The sequence below is a fragment of the Pantherophis guttatus genome, chromosome 18 (assembly GCF_059756535.1).
Source record: "Pantherophis guttatus breed Tessera chromosome 18, ASM5975653v1, whole genome shotgun sequence".
NCBI classification, from domain to species: domain Eukaryota; kingdom Metazoa; phylum Chordata; class Lepidosauria; order Squamata; family Colubridae; genus Pantherophis; species Pantherophis guttatus.
In genome coordinates, this window is record NC_142080.1 from 5747392 (window position 1) to 5762958 (window position 15567).

The 15567-nt window shown below is 50.2% G+C and overlaps 2 protein-coding genes across 10 annotated transcripts in view; one reads left to right on the forward strand and one right to left on the reverse strand.

The window, feature by feature from the left end:
• FLRT1 (fibronectin leucine rich transmembrane protein 1) overlaps positions 1 to 4712 on the reverse strand; it is a 120223-nt gene extending 115511 nt beyond the window's left edge. Inside the window, exon 1 of one of the 2 annotated variants that reach the window (XM_087880861.1) lies at positions 3877 to 4712. The gene's annotated coding sequence lies outside the window, so the exon portion shown is untranslated. The remainder of the gene's footprint in view (positions 1 to 3876) is intronic. The other variant, XM_087880862.1, reaches the window with a different exon arrangement.
• Positions 1 to 15567, forward strand: part of MACROD1 (mono-ADP ribosylhydrolase 1) — a 257629-nt gene that overhangs the window by 168702 nt on the left and 73360 nt on the right. The window lies entirely within an intron of this gene.

Consider the following 15567-nt stretch of genomic DNA (forward strand, 5'->3'; position numbering starts at 1 on the left):
CCCAAAGAAGAGGGAGTCAAGCTACTCTCCAAAGCCCCTGAGGGCAGGAGAAGAAGCAATGGGTGGAAATGAATCAAGGAGAGAAGCAACCTAGAACTAAGGAGAAATTTCCTGACAAGTTAGAACAATTAACCAGTGGAACAACTTGCCTCCAGAAGTTGTGAATGCTCCAACACTGGAAGTTTTTAAGAAGATGCTGGATAACCATTTGTCTGAAGTGGGTGGAGGGTTTCCTGCCTAAGCAGGGGGTTGGACTAGAAGACCTCCAAAGTCCCTCCCAACTCTTGTTATTCTCTAAACCCCAATGATGCATCTACATCCATGCCACAGAAAGTGGTTCTGGTTGAACTATCCAGACCCGATTTTAAATGGCGCTCCACGCCATACACAAAACTCCAGCAGACTTTCTTGCCTTCTACTTCTACACACAGACACACAAATGCCTAAGTGTTTCTACATACACACACACACACTGTCTCCCAGCACCAAATCTCTTGAAAATTGCTCCTCTGCTCCTTCCATCGATGATGACAGATGATGAAATACCCAAGAGCAGAGCAAGACACACACAAACACACAACCTGGCACAACCCTCCCGGGTATTCTCCACCCTCCTGTTTTACTCCTTAGCTGCTGTGTTTACTTGGAAGCCACAGCCAAGGCTGGCCGGGTTTACCTTGGTTTGAAAAATCCGAGACCTTTATGGTTTGTACCTGGACATGTGGATTGTGAAAAGCAAGCCTCGGCTCACTTTTTTTTTTTTTTTTGGTTAAAATGACATGACATTGGGAAATTATTCTGAAATCATTCTCCTGCTTTTTTATTAGGGAGGAGTTTAAGGGACGAGAAAGAAAAGGAAGGAAGGAAGGAAGGAGAAAGAAGGGAGGGAGGGAGGGAGGAAGAGGAAGGAAGGGGGGAGAAAGAGGAAGGGAGGGAGGAAGGAGAAAGAAAGGAGGGAGGGAGGGAGAAAGAGGAAGGAAGGAAGGAGAAAGAAGGGAGAAAGGGAAAAAGGGAAAAAGGAAGGGAGGAAGGGGAGGGAGAAAGGAAGGGAAGGAGGAAGGAAGGAAGTAGAAAGAAGGGAGAGAGAGGGAGAAAAGGGAAGGAAGGAAGGAGAGAGGAGGGAGAGAGGGAGAAAGAGAAGGGAGGGAGGAAGGGAGGGAGGAGAAAGAAGGGAGGAAGGAAGGAGAAAGAGAGAGAGAGGAAGGAAGAAGGAAGAAGGGAAGGAGGAGAAAGAGGAAGGGAGGGAGGAGAAAGAAGGGAGGAAGGAAGGAGAAAGAAGGGAGAGAGGGAGAAAAAGGAAGGAAGGAAGGAGAGAGGAGGGAGAGAGGGAGAAAGAGGAAGGAAGAAGGGAAGGAGAAAGAAGGAAGGGAAGGAGAAAGGAAGGGAGGGAGGGAGAGAGGGAGGAGAAAGAAGGGAGGAAGGAAGGAAAGAGAATGAAGGGAGGGAGAGGGAGAAAATTAAAGGAAGGAGAAAGAAGGGAGGAAAGGAAGGAAGGAAGGAGAAAGAAGGGAGGGAGGGAGAAAGAGGAAGAAAGGAGAAAGAAGGGAGGGAAAGAAGGAAGGAAGGAAGGAAGGAAGGAAGGAAGGAAGGAAGGAAGGAAGGAAGGAAGGAAAGAAAGATCTGTTTGTTTCCCTTTGGGGTTTTTATAAACTTCCAAACTAGGGCCCCATGTTTAACTGGCAAGTGTCCATCTGCAACTTCAGATTTCATATTTTACCTAAATTGTAGCCCAAGTTTTATGCACCATATCTCGCTTGACGAACTTCTAAAGCTCTCTCTTTGCCCCGAATGGATCTTTGAAGGGCTCTTGAGGGGAGGAATTTCCCACTTCTCATTTCTTCCCCTTCTCTCTTATTTTGCCTTTCATTGCGTGTCACTCTCGAGCCAGCTTCCACCTGTTTCCCCCAGAAACAGCCTTGCCTTTCGCTCCAGCATCCCTTCCAAGGCCAAGCATCTGCGCCAGCCAACTTTTATCCACCAGCCTCTTCCTCCTGACCCATTGCCCCTTGACGCCATCCAGATCCTCCCAGGCTGAAAAATATTGATAATGTCCACCTGAAACTCCAAACCTCGACTCCTTGGAGGGCGGGAAGAACAGAGAAAATGAGAGAGAGAGAGGAAAGAAAAAGAGAAAAACTCGAAAACGGTCAAGCAGCAACCCCTAAAGTTCAAAACTTGTTTCTTAAAAATGTCACCCTTGAGTTGAGGACCAAGGGATGGGGTGAATCAAGAAACAGGGCCCAGTGAAATGGATGGGGTGTGTATGTGTTACGGGCCAGAGAGACACTCAGAAGGGTTGTGTGAAGCTAACACAACATCTTGATCAAAAGCCATCTCCTTTCTGATCTCTTTTGGCTTATTTCCACTCGACGGGCCTTGAGGGTTGGGTTGGCAACCATTTCATAATCGGGACAATTTTCTCTCGCTAATTCTGTGATAATTCTGACGAGTTGTTTATTTAAAAACGGAGGCTTTGCCCTCTTGGGGAAACCGGGGGGTTGGGGGCGGGGAGGTAGGTGGAAGGAGGTGGCAGGGATGGAAGGCCGAGATTAAAAAACTGGGCTAATCCAATAATCTGCCTCCGCGCCCTCCCCCCTCCCCCTTTAACCCCTTTTGCGAGATCTCCTTTCGTTAAACCTTTGCCAACTTTCACTTTTCCTGCGTGGGTCCTTTCGGAAGCAAATTAATCTCCCCGGATTTGGAGTCGGGAGAAACGGGTCACTCACCCGCCCTTTCCCCCCCCCCCCCGTTGCCCCAAATTTGCCCGTCAGAGTGTCAAAAATCCCCCCTTCGGTGTAATCCGCCAATCCTCTTGCTGACTCGGAGCTTGGAAAAACCCAGATTTGCACACCCAAAAGCGTATTTAGGGACGGCTGGTGTACTGACTGTGTAACATCAGTTTGGCCCCCTTCTCGCCGCGACGAGCTCGAAGGGAAGACTGCAAAGGGCCCTGCTTGAATCTTTATAAAAATTAACGTAGATTCCCCGTTCAGATCTCGGTTATACGTCCTCGGCTCCCCGATTTAAGGCGTCATATTTTTCGAGGCGTGGGAGAAGGAACGACCGCATATCACTCAACACATATCAACACAAGGGCGCAAATTTTGCAGCCTGACACCCAACGAAGCTGTTGCTGAAAACAGATTATTGGTAGCATCCTTTGACCAAGGCTGGCCAACGGCATCTTCCCTACGTTTCACAGACTCGAGCATCTCTGCATTCATATGCCAGTCTTGCCCGGGAATGGCCGTGCCAGAGGCGCAGGAAAATTCACTGCTAGACTTGCCAGCCACGGATGGCACCCTCTGCTTATGGGCAGGTGTGAACTCATGCCTGAAAGATGTGCCCGGCCAAACTAACTCCCTCTTCCTTCGCTGACCGTCCCTGCCTTCCCTTCTCCACGGAGGAAGAACAGGAATCAAGTCCAAGCATCTCAGCACAGCCACCACACTCCCCCCCAAAAAAACCTCACAATTTTTGCACGGCACCCGGGGAGGGAGAGAGTAAAGACGCCGTAAAAATACACCGCAAGAAATATAAATCTCCTCACTGCCTTTGATGTATTCAACCACCGGCAGGCCAATCCGAGATTTTTCCCCCCCAAATCAAAACAACCCCTCCCCAAAGAAGTATCAGATGCCAGTTTGATGCCCTCCAGAAATTCCCAGGAGCAAACATTTCTCTCCTCCTCGGTTTATTTCGATCAGCCATCCGTGCCATCTCGGTAAAAGGCAGCCGCTTGCAAGCTCATCTCCTCCTCCACCCCCCCATCGATACCACCTCCACCCTGACCAAATGCTGCCAGCTTGGTGCCCCGAGCCTCTCTCCCGTTTGCTGCCAAAGCTGTGCCAGGGGATAAAATTGACCTTGCCTTACCTGGTCAGGAGATTAGTCCAGTTGAGAGCGGATGGACCGAGCCCTTTATTTATTTATTTTTCCTCCCCCGTTGGTAAAGTTTATGACGCCAGCCAGCTGCTTATTCCAGTGGCGAGAAGCAAATAACCAGGAGAGAAGGGAATTGGTGATGACACGGTGGGAGGGAGGGAGAGCAGGGCAGGCGAGGGAAGGAGGGAAAGCTGGGATGTGAAAAGGGGAGAGAGAGAGAGAGAGGAAGAGAGAGAGGAAGGAAGGAGGAAAACACCCCCCCAAATGGAGAGGCAGAGATTAGGCCAGAGACATTGTTCCTGCAGCGAGAGCAGAAAGCAGCGAGACGTAGAGGTCTCGGTGCCTGTGTTTGTGTGTCTGTCTCTCTCTCTCTCTGTGTGTGTGTGTAAAGCGTGTGTGTGTGTCTGCATGCCACACTCCGGAAGAGAGGATGCGGTGACACACAAACGCCAGATGAGATCAAGAGCGCTGTTGGTTTGTGCTCAGCACCGCTGTTTTTAACGCCGTCGCTGCTGCTGCTTCTGGCTGCTGCTGCCGCCGATGCTTCGGCGCCGGCTGGCTCGGTCCAAGCGAGACCTCCTACGCCTTCAGCATCCTCTTTTCTTCGCTTTGAAGTGCATCCTTTGGCGGCGGTGGCTGGCAGGGGGGGGAGGGCAGGTGCTGCTCTTCCCTCCTCTTTTCCCCCCGATGCCAGAGGGCGATTGGAAAGCCAGGATAAGGGAAAAGGGTGGGATTGCCAAAGAGTGGGGAAGCCCATTCGGACCAGGAAGGGCTCCCCTCGTCCGATTTTGAATCCCTGCAGGGCTGAATCCTTGCAGGGCCTAAACAGGGGATGGAAGGGGGGGTGGCGGCCTCGAGCCCACTTGAATACCAAAGAGGCGGGGTGAGGTCTTTCTTTTGAAGTCTGCCCGCTTCCTTTGGTGCCCACCCTGAGCAAAATGAGCCTCAGATGGGCACCAAATGGCCTGCTGAGATCCAGAAGAGACCCTTAGTAGTCCAGGATTACAGGTAGTCCTCGGTTTACGGCCGCGACGGAGCCCAAAAATTTTAATCTGGCTCCACGAGATGATGGGTTAAGTCAGGTTTTTTTGCCCCATTTTTACGACTTTTCTTGCCCGCCGTTGTTAAGCGAATCCCCGCAGTTCTTAAGTTAGCTGCACAGTTGTTAAGTGAATCTGGCTTTTTCCCTTTTTGACTTGGCTGGTCAGAAGGTCGCAAAAGGGGATCCCGTGACCCCGGGACACTGCAACCCGTCATAAATCCGAGCTGGTTGCCAAAATGTCTGAATTTTGATCACGGGGAATGCTGCGACGGTCGTAAGTGTGAAAAAAAACGGTCATGGGTCACATTTTTCCCCCAGTGTCGTGGTAACTTTGAAAGGCCACTCAAGGAACTGTTGTAAGTCGAGGATTACCTATATTAATGCACATCTATGACAAAAAAAATAATATGGGGATGTCGGTGAGAATCAGGTCTTCATTGTACCGGGGGTTTGTACCGAACATTGTACCGTCTCCGTGGTCACGTGACCGGCATGACTCAACGCCAGAGGCGCATGGAACGCTGTTCCCTTCCCACCAAAGGGGGTTCCTGTTTTTCTACTTGCATTTTTTACCTGCTTTCGAACTGCTAGGTTGGCAGAAGCTGAGACAAGTCCCGGGAGCTCACCCCGTCACGCGGCACTCGGGATTCTAACCGCTGAACTGCCGACCTTTCGATCAACAAGCTCAGCGTCTTAGAAAGTGGTCCCTATTTTTCTACTTCCTTCTTTACCTGCTTTCGAACGGCTAGGTTGGCAGAAGCTGGGACAAGCAACGGGAGCTCACCCCATTACGCGGCGCTAGGGATTCGAACCACTGAACTGCCGACCTTTCGATCAACAAGCTCACCGTCTTAGCCACTGAGCCACCGCGTCCCTTCGCACACATACCCCACCCCAAATCCTGCTCGGTAACAACAACAGCTGATACGGGGCTGCTATTTCCATTTTAGAGGCTGGGAAAAAATGCCGCCGTAGATGACGAGAGGAGACTGCGGCAACCCAAGCATGCTTGGGTAGGGGATTCTGGGAGTTGAAGTCCACCCATCTTAAAGTCCCCAAGGTTGAGAGACCTTGCTTGGCCAGAAGAAATTTGGAAGAGAGGTTTAAAAATCGATCCATGCCTGCCTGGTCTCTTTTTCTTTCCAGATTCTGAATTTATTTTATTTATATGTCACACTTCTTCATCACGCATCACCCTCAGAGGGGGGGCTCTGTACATCCCTCTCTGTTCGCTTCTTCCTAAAATAACCCTGCCTTCCAAATAACTCATCTTTTTAGATTAGGTTAGGTTAGCACTGGCTCTTCGGCTTTGAAACAGAGATGAGCACCGCTCCCTAGAGTCAGGAACAACTAGCACATATGTGCAAGGGAAACCTTTACCTTTACCTGTACGGTATTAAATGCATCCATCTGGCTGACAATCTTAACTGGGGCTTATTTGGGGAGTCGGGTTTATATTACAAGCATCCTGAAAAATCACGCTAGGACTTATTTTCAGGAAAATAGGGTAGTTCAGGACACAGATCCCCAGCTAGGAGAAGGTTACTCCAGAGGAGCACTCCTAGAGTTGGCTGTTCCATCCAATGCCTCTCTCGATCCGAGAGATCACATCTGCATTTCTTTCTTTGCGACAGTGGAAGCGTATTTCAGTACAGGTAGTCCTCGACTTAAGAACCGCAATGGGGACCAGAATTTCCATCGCTAAGCAAAGCAAAAGTTTTCAAGTGATTTCGCGTCTGATTTCACAATCCTTTTTTTGGCACAGTTGTTCGGCTGTACACTGCGGTTGTTCAGTGAATCGGGCATTAAGCGAATTGGGCTTTGCTCCATTGCCCCTGCTTGTCGGAAGCCGGTTGGAAAAGTCACACATGGCAATCACATGACCCTGGGGTGCTGCAACTATCACAAATACATGGAGCTGCCAAGTGCCTGAATTTTGATTTCCTGTCCATGTGGATGCAGAATAGTAGAATAAGAATTGGAAGGGATCTTGGAGGTCTTCTAGTCCAACCTTCTGCTCAAGCAGAAGACCCTATACCCATGATGGCGAACCTATGGCACACGTGCCAGAGGTGGCACGCAAAGCCCTCTCTGTGGGCACATGCGCTGTCGCCAGCTGCTCTTCTGGTTTTTGGCACGCCAACCAGCTGGTCTTTGTGGCTGCCGGAGCACCGGAAAATGGCCAAAAACCAGGCCACTTTCCGGCCATTTTCAGGGCAAAAACGACCTGAAAATGGTCCAGAAAACGGCCAAAAAAATGACCCAAAAAACTGGCATGTGCGCGCCAGCCAGCTGGTTTTCAGCTTTCCGGTGCTCAGGCATGCAGAAAGACCAGCCAGCATGCGCACATGCATGTGCCAGAAACCTCAGCTGGTCTTTGGGTCTCCGGCGCTCTAACGTGCGCACATACACGTGCGTTCCGGTTTGGGCACTCGGTGCCCAAAAGGTTCACCATCACTGCCCTAGACCATTCCAGACAAGTGGCTGTCCAGTTACTAAATCTCCAGTCTTGGAGCACCCACAACTTCTGGTGGCAAGCCATTCACTGATTAATAGTTCTCACTGTCAGGAAATTTCTCCTCAATTCCAGATTGCTTCTCTCCTTGGTTAGTTTCCATCCATTGCTTCTTGTCCTGCCTTCAGGTCCTCTGACGAATAGGTCGACCCCCTCTTCTTTGGGGCAGCCCCTCAAATATTGGACCCCTGCTATCATGTCACCCCAATCCGTCTTTTAATTCAAGTAGACATTCCCAATCCCTGCAACCGTTCTTCATACGTGGAAGATAAGCGACGCATCATATGTGACGAGACCGTCGGTCACTTGTTTCAGTGCCCTTGTAACTTCAAACGGTCGCTAAACGAACGGCCGTAAGTCGAGGACGGCCTGCAAACCAGGCACGTCAAGGTTAACACAACTAAGCCTTTGGCGTGCCTGCTGGCGCTGGGTCTCTAACCGGCTTGCGTTTATTCCGGAGGCGGATCTGCCCTTATCGATGTCATATCAAAAGCACAATTGCTTGTCGATAAGCCAGAAACAATCCCGTTCAATGGGACGCAAAAGCCACGTCCATCAATAATTCAAAAATGGTAGGCATTGATTTTCTCCCCCTCCCTTTTTTTCCTTTTCCTTTTTTCTTTTTTTAAAAAAAGAAGCCATCCAACTTTTAAAGAAATGGGCTGTCAGGAGAATAACCCTACCAATTGCCGGTGATGAAAACCGGGATTTTCGATGACTCGGGAAGCGCGAGCCTTCAGCTTAGCTCTTTGCGGAACGATGTCATGCAATGACAAGGCTGAGATGTTCCCCTTTTCTTCTTCTCTCTAAGCGGATTAAACTAATCTCGGGGGGGTTTATATATCTGAGTTATTTTATTTCTTGCTGAAACCGCACCTTGATACACTTGCAGTTGGCCACCAAATTTGGAGAACGCCGATGTTGGGCAACGCGCACGGGGTGCAAAAAAAACAACCCCAGGATGGTGAGCGGGGGTGCCCCTTGGGCCAGTGAGGTTTCCACCCGTCGTTTTGCAGCTCAGGGTTGAACTGTAGGATCCTTGATGCTCTCTAGACAGCATCATCAGTGTTAGAAAGGAATGGAGTTGGAGGAGGAGGAGGAGGAGGAAGAAGAGGAGGAGGAGGAGAAGGAGGATTGTGGGTTCCTTGGTGGTCTCTGAGCTTGGTTGTTTTCTTGCCGATGTTTCATGACCAAACTAGATTCCGTGTTTCCCTGAAAATAAGACCCTGTCGTATATTTTTTTGAACTCCGAAATAAGCGCTTGGCCTTACTTTCGGGGAGGGCTTATTATTTTGAGGCACGTGGAACAAGATAGGGGCTCCTCTTGCCGTCTTACCCGATTTCCAGCTCTGCGTTTAAATGTTTTCGGGGAGGGCTTATTTTAGCGCATGTGCTCAAAAGCCCGATTGGGCTTATTAACAGGGGATGTCTTATTTTCGGGGAAACAGGGTAGCATCATTAGTGCTAGAAAGGAATGAGGAGGAGGAGGCAGAGGAGGGGGGGGCTGTGGGATCCTTGGTGCTCTCTAACCTTGGTTGTTTTCTTGCAGATGTTTCATGACCCAAACTAGGTTACCCCAGGTGCAGGGGTGGGTTCTACATTTTTTTACTACCGGTTCTGTGGGCGTGGCTTATTTTGTGGGCGTGGCTTGATGGTCATGTGACATTTAGCAGAGGTACTGGGTCTACCAGGCTTTTAACTGCTTGCAGAGCTGGACCGGTCGACTCATTCCTTTTTGGAGGCACCGGTCTACTCATTTGTTTTTGGAGGCACCGGTCTACCACCACACTGCCTTTTAACACTGATCAGCTGTAGGGCGGCCCTTTGAAGCCCCGCGGCAAGAGTTTAAACAGTTGTTTTCCTTCTAGCCATCAGCTGGGACTCGGGAGGCAGCAATAGATTGGGGGTGGGGCCAAATAAAAGGTAAGAATAATGCGGGGGGCGGGGGGGCGGGAGGGCGGGAGGGCCCAGCTCCCAAACAAAGAGAACTGGTTCGGTTACGTCATATCGTCACCGCTACTGGCTCAGCCAAACCGGGCCGAACCGGGAGGAACGCACCACTGCCCAGGTGCCCTGATGATGTTACCTACTTTGGGTAAGGGAATAAATAAAGAATTTGCCAGTGCCCCCATGCCTCAGTTGGATCTCAGATGCCTAAGGGCTTCATGCCTGCCTTTCAGCGACCCATTTGATCTGAGACCTCACGTGCTTATACAATAATTTCCTTTCCGGATATTCGTAGGTGTTGCTTTTCACCCTTCTATCTCTGATGACTTGTGAGAGCTCTCTTCCATATGCCACAGGACCTTGTTTCATCAACATGACGACTTTAAGACATGTAGACTTCCAAGTCCCAGAATTCCCCAGCCGGCATAGGCTCCTTGTTGACTTGTAAAAGGAAAGGAAATGCAATGAGACTAGTCCTCATTGTTGCAAAGCCAACCTAGATGTGGGGAGCAGCTAAGGCATTTTGGGGGGGTTGGAGGGCATTTCCACCCTGACTTTATTCAGGCCAGCAATAAACAAACTCTGGTCAACTCTCACACCTGTGTGATGGACAAGCCACCTTCTCTTGGGCTCCAGATATTTTTCAAACAGCTCTTGCTGAAATTTGGCCTCCATGTTTTGGGACCCTGCAGCTGCTTTCTGGGCACGGAGCGATAACCTGCTTGTGGGGTGTCCTCTCCAGCAACCTCCGAGGAGCCCCGTTGCTTCCCCAAAGAATGGTGAAGCACAAACTGGGGTCTCTCTCCGACTCCCCCCAATCTGCATGCACCCCTGATAATCACGCTCCAAAAAGCCACTCATGCTTTGCAAGGTGTGTGTATGTGTGTCGCTGTTGCATTTCCCTGGCTGAGCATTTTTGGGGAGGGGGGGAGTTTAACCGAAGGATGCGCAGGTGAGCCTCCGTCTGAGCAAGCATCTGCTGAAATTGATCAGCCGTGGCAGAGCAGCGAAGGGGGGGTGGGGTGGGGAGAGCCGTGTGCAGGTTGCCCAGCAACTGAAAAGCATGATGCTAAAGAAGGGGAGAAGCCAGAGGGGGGCCATGACTGGTTCTGGCCCAGCCTCTGGAGCATGAACGGGGCTGTTGGGAGGGCACACAGAGGGATGGGCAGCCCCCACGCACACGCAAGTGGCTAAGGCAGAACTGTCTTCTCCCTGACGGTCCCTGATCACTGGTTTAAGAAAAGACTGGACAATATTTGTCTGAAATTGGTATACCAGGTTTCCTCGAAAATAAGACTAGGTCTTATATTAATTTTTTGCTCCAAAAGACACATTAGGGCTTATTTTCTGGGTAGGTCTTATTCTGGGGAGAAAATGGTACTAAACAGGGATGCAGTAGCTCAGTGGCTAAGATGCTGAGCTTGTTGATCAAAAGATCGGCTGTTCAGCGGTTCGAATCCCTAGTGCCGCGTAACAGGGTGAGCTCCGGTTACTTGTCCCAGCTTCTGCCAACTTAGCTGTTCGAAAGTAGGTAAAAAATGCAAGTCAAAAAATAGGGACCACCTTTGGTGGGAAGGGAACAGCGTTCCGTGCGCCTTTGGTGTTGAGTCATGCCGGCCATGTGACCATGGAGACGTCTTCGGATAGCGCTCCTCTCTTCGGCTCTGAAACAGAGATGAGCACTGCCCCCTAGAGTCAGGAACGACTACCGCATATGTGCGAGAGGAACCTTTACCTTTACCTGTACGGTACTAAATGCATCCGTCTGGCTGATAATCTTAACTGGGGCTTATTTTGGGGGGTAGGGCTTATATTACGAGCATCCTGAAAAAATCATGCTAGGACTTATTTTCCAGGGTAGGATCTCCTGTTTGAGCAGAGGGTTCGACTAGAAGACCTTTAAGATCCCTTCCAACTCTGTTATTCTGTTACCCGCCAACTCAAAGCAGGCCCCAACTTCCGGGGGTGGGGGTGGGGTGGAGGGCTGATGAGCCCTTTCCCACATGCAGGCAGGGCTGCCGAAGGAAAGGAGAGGAACTTGAGCAAGGGGGAAGAGTGGGAAAAAATAGCTCACTAGCTTGCTAACATTCACACTCTGCCTCGACTTGCTGAGCTGGCTGCGGTAATGTGCCAGGCGTGCCGAGAGAAGACAGAGAAACGGTCGCTCCCCGAGTCTCTCTTGCCGGGATCCGTGCAACCCAACCCTATCTGTGAAAACCCCACACTAACTACGACCCTTTTGCCGTAGGCCGTGTTTTGTGGTTTGGCATAGGGTGGGAACCAGTGGTGGGATTCAAATAATTGAACAACTGGTTCTCTGCCCTAATGACCAGCTGGGTGGACGTGGCCAGGGGGTGTGACAGGCAGCATTCGGCCTCCTGCACCCCCCTGGGAGCAAAAATGGGCTGCGGGCAGGGGCGTGGCCCCCCTATGCCCCGTTTTGGGCCTAGTAGGCCTCCCTGCAGCCTCCTGGGAGCAAAAACGGGGCACGTGAGGACTTCTGGAAGGGGTGGGGTGGGGAGGGCCAGGGCCAATCAACCATTTAACAGCCGTTTTGGCCGAACTGATTGAATCCCACCACTGGTGTGAATTGTGAACTCCTTCCCCTGGCCGCAGGATTCGCGCCAACTGTCAAAACGTTGGGATGGAGGATTTTTAGATTTAGAAAAAAAGGATTTGGGAGCTGTTCTTCCCCAAAATGGTTGCTGTCTCACTTAACGACCACACCATTTCACAATGGATTCCCTGGTCCTGATGGTTGTCGTAAATCGAGGCCTGCTTTGTCAACGACGCTCCCAAACTACCGTTCCTCTAACTACTTTGAAGATCGTTTCCAGCCCTTCAGAAGGTCTTGAGGTCCTCCGGGCAAGCTGACTTGAAGCATCTTCCAACGTTCCTCCTTGGTGAGGGCGAGCAATGTTGGCTTGGCGTCTCCAAACTGACCCGGAAGGGAGTCACAACAGTTGGAAGGAACCTTGGAGGTCTTCTAGTACAACCCCACTCTCTTCTAGCACTGATGACATTATCTAGTTGGGTAATGAAACGTCTACAAGAAAACCACCAAGCTCAGAGAGCACCAAGCAGCCCTGATTTCAGAATCACTTGCCCATCTTTTGAAAAGCAGACCTCCTCCTCTTCCTCCTCAACCTTCAGTTCAATTCAATTCGAACCTTTATTGTCAGAGTACGACATGTGTACGACGAGATTGGCTGAGCCTCCCTTCCCTAAGGTTCCAGCATCCTGTTGAAAACCTGGCACAGAGAAGGAGGTGGGGATCCATCCATCCCTTCCGGAAGACGATCATCCATTCAACCAACCCCAAAGCCCCCTCATCACTCTCTGCCGGCTGCCTGCAGGCTCTGGAGCCGAGGAAGAACTGACAACTTCAATTAGGTCGCCCAGGTCCATCCGAGCCTGCTTGGGGAGGCCGGCGATTAAGCCTTTGCAGGCCTGATTGACAGGAGCCTGTTTGCCTGTAGAGAGATTGGCAGGATGGGGGGTGGGTGGGATGGAGAGTGCCCCAGAGCAGCTGCAACTCCGGTGGGCTGGCGCGTTGAGAGACAGCTGGCAAACCAGCAAATCCCGCCAATTCAACAGGTCCTGTTTTCAAATTCCAGACTTCCGTTAACATTTGACGGTATTCTCCTTTAGATTCTATAAGACAACCTGACTCGTCTACTCATCGCCCACGCCTTCAGCCTTCCTGATGCGAAGGCTGGGAAACTGGTCGGCGTCTTCCTTCCTCCTGACCCCCCCCCTTTTTTTTTTTTTTTGCAATTTGGCTTCTCCTTTCTGCCTTGTCAAAATTTTGACTGCACCTTCTTCCTCCTGGGAGAGCAAGGCTCTTCTTGGGTTGTCTAATTCTTGAAAGGCGGGGAAGAGAAAACCCAGCTTTCCGTAGAGTCAAAACCGGGATCCATCCTACCGAGTTTCTTCGAAAATAAGACCTCCCCGGGTAACAAGCTCAATCGGGCTTTTGAGCGCATGCCCGAAAATAAGGCCTCCCTGAAAATAAGCCCTCCCTGAAAAATATTAAACTGCATTTGCAGCCAGTCCCCACCATTTCCTCTGCTTAAGGGTTAGGGAGACAGAGCTGGAAATCAGGTAAGACAGCAAGAGGAACCCCGTCTTGCTTCCCGCACCCCAAAATAATAAGACCTCCCCAAAAATAAGGCTAAGCACGCTTATTTCGGGGTTCAAAAAACATAAGACAGGGTCTTATTTTCGGGGAAACAGGGTAGTAGCAGTCGGATTCCCCAGCTGGTCGCTTCCTCGGGCAGGAGAAGCTGCCGTTCGAAAAAGCTTCAAGCTTCAGAATCCAGGAAGCAAAAGAAGAGGGGGGAAGCTCAAGGAAGAGTGAAGACCCCCCCTCATTTGAGGTCCCACAGGATAAGGATAACCCCAACCCTGATCTAATTCCTTTTTTTCAGTCCATCTTAGAGGTGCTGGAGAATCCTGTCTGGTAAAAATCTGCTCTCCAACAGCCAAACGTTTTTTCCAGGGTGACCCTGCAAAGCTCTGGAGCTGAGAAGAATTAAGTTGGAGGGAACAAGTCGGCCGAAGACTTATGGCTCCCCCTTGAACTAGCTTGGAATTACGATCTGAACTTTGTTTTGCGATGTTTCAGTGGGGAACGTTTCGCAGAGAAGGACAGAAGGGTGAATTTCCTCCGCTAATAAATATTAGTTAATTAGTTAAAGAGCCAGTTTGGTCTAACGGTTAAGGCACCAGAGCTAGAAAGTAAGAGACCATGAGTTCTACTCCCATCTTAGACATGGGTGACTTTGGGCCAATCACCAGGAGACGGTGAGTTCTAGTCCCACCTTAGCCATGAAAGACAGCTGGATGACTGGGCCAATCACCAGGTGACGGTGAGTCCTAGTCCCACCTTATGCATGAAAGCTGGCTGGATGACTTTGGCCAATCACCTGGTGATGGTGAGTTCTAGTCCCACCTTAGCCATGAAAGACAGCTGGGTGACTTTGGGCCAATCACCAGGAGATGGTGAGTTCTAGTCCCACCTTAGCCATGAAAGACAGCTGGGTGACTTTGGGCCAATCACCAGGAGACAGTGAGTTCTAGTCCTGCCTTAGCCATGAAAGACAGATGGATGACTTTGGCCAATCACCAGGTGATGGTGAGTTCTAGTCCCTCCTTAGCCATGAAAGCCGGCAGCGTGATTTTGGTGCAGCCGCCAGGAAGTGGTGAATTCTAGTCCTGCCTTCTGCATGAAAGCCAGCTAGGTGACTTCGGGCCTGTGACTCTCTCTCTCTCTCTCATCCCAAACCCACCTCACAGGATTGTTGTTGTGGGGTGGGAAGATAGGAGGAGGAAGGAGTATCAGGTATCTTCGCCGCCTTGAGTTATTTGTAAGAGTAATGAAGGCGGGATGCAAATAAGCAAATGAAAAAACAAACAAAGAGAGAAATGTGCAGTGATCCAAAACCAGATTTTTAAGAGCTTCGTTCCTAAACTCTGTCTATAACACACACCTTTAATTCTTTCCCCTTCTAGAAAATATGTTTTTTTCAGCTGGTTCTCCTCGAAAACCAAAAGCCCAAACCGATTTTTTGCCCACCACCCCTGTCTGAAGCCCACCTGTTCAGCGGCACTTTCGTTAAGTCGCCCGGCGCAAAAAAATTTCCTCGGCGAACGGAATGTAACTTTTATGGTCTGGCGTGAAATCGATAGGCAATTCACATATTGATTTTATGAGTGTAGTTTTATTTTATTCCTCCCTCCCCCTCCCTCCCTCCGTCCGCCCCACACACCGGATTACAAGCTGCTTGGGGGCCTGTACGGGGAAATGCAATATCTACATATTTTAAAAATAAAACAATACGGATAACGCTGGTAGCTTTCAGCCATGTCAGAGATTCCGCTCCCTATTGATATTCCTGCTGAGGAGAGTTGCAGGTTTGCGGTACAGAGAGTCCTCGGCCTTACAACCTACATTTATAGTGACCGTTCGAAGTTATGGCGGCACTGGAAAAAAGCGACTTATGACCGTTTTCACACTTATGACCGTTGCAGCGTCCCCCGTGGTCACCTGCTCAAAACTCTTGGCAACTGACATGTATTTATGACAGTTGACAATCTTAATACCTGATTGCTTCTGGTTGGTGAATTTACCATGTTTCCCCTAAAATAAGACCGGGTCTTATATTAATTTTTTGCT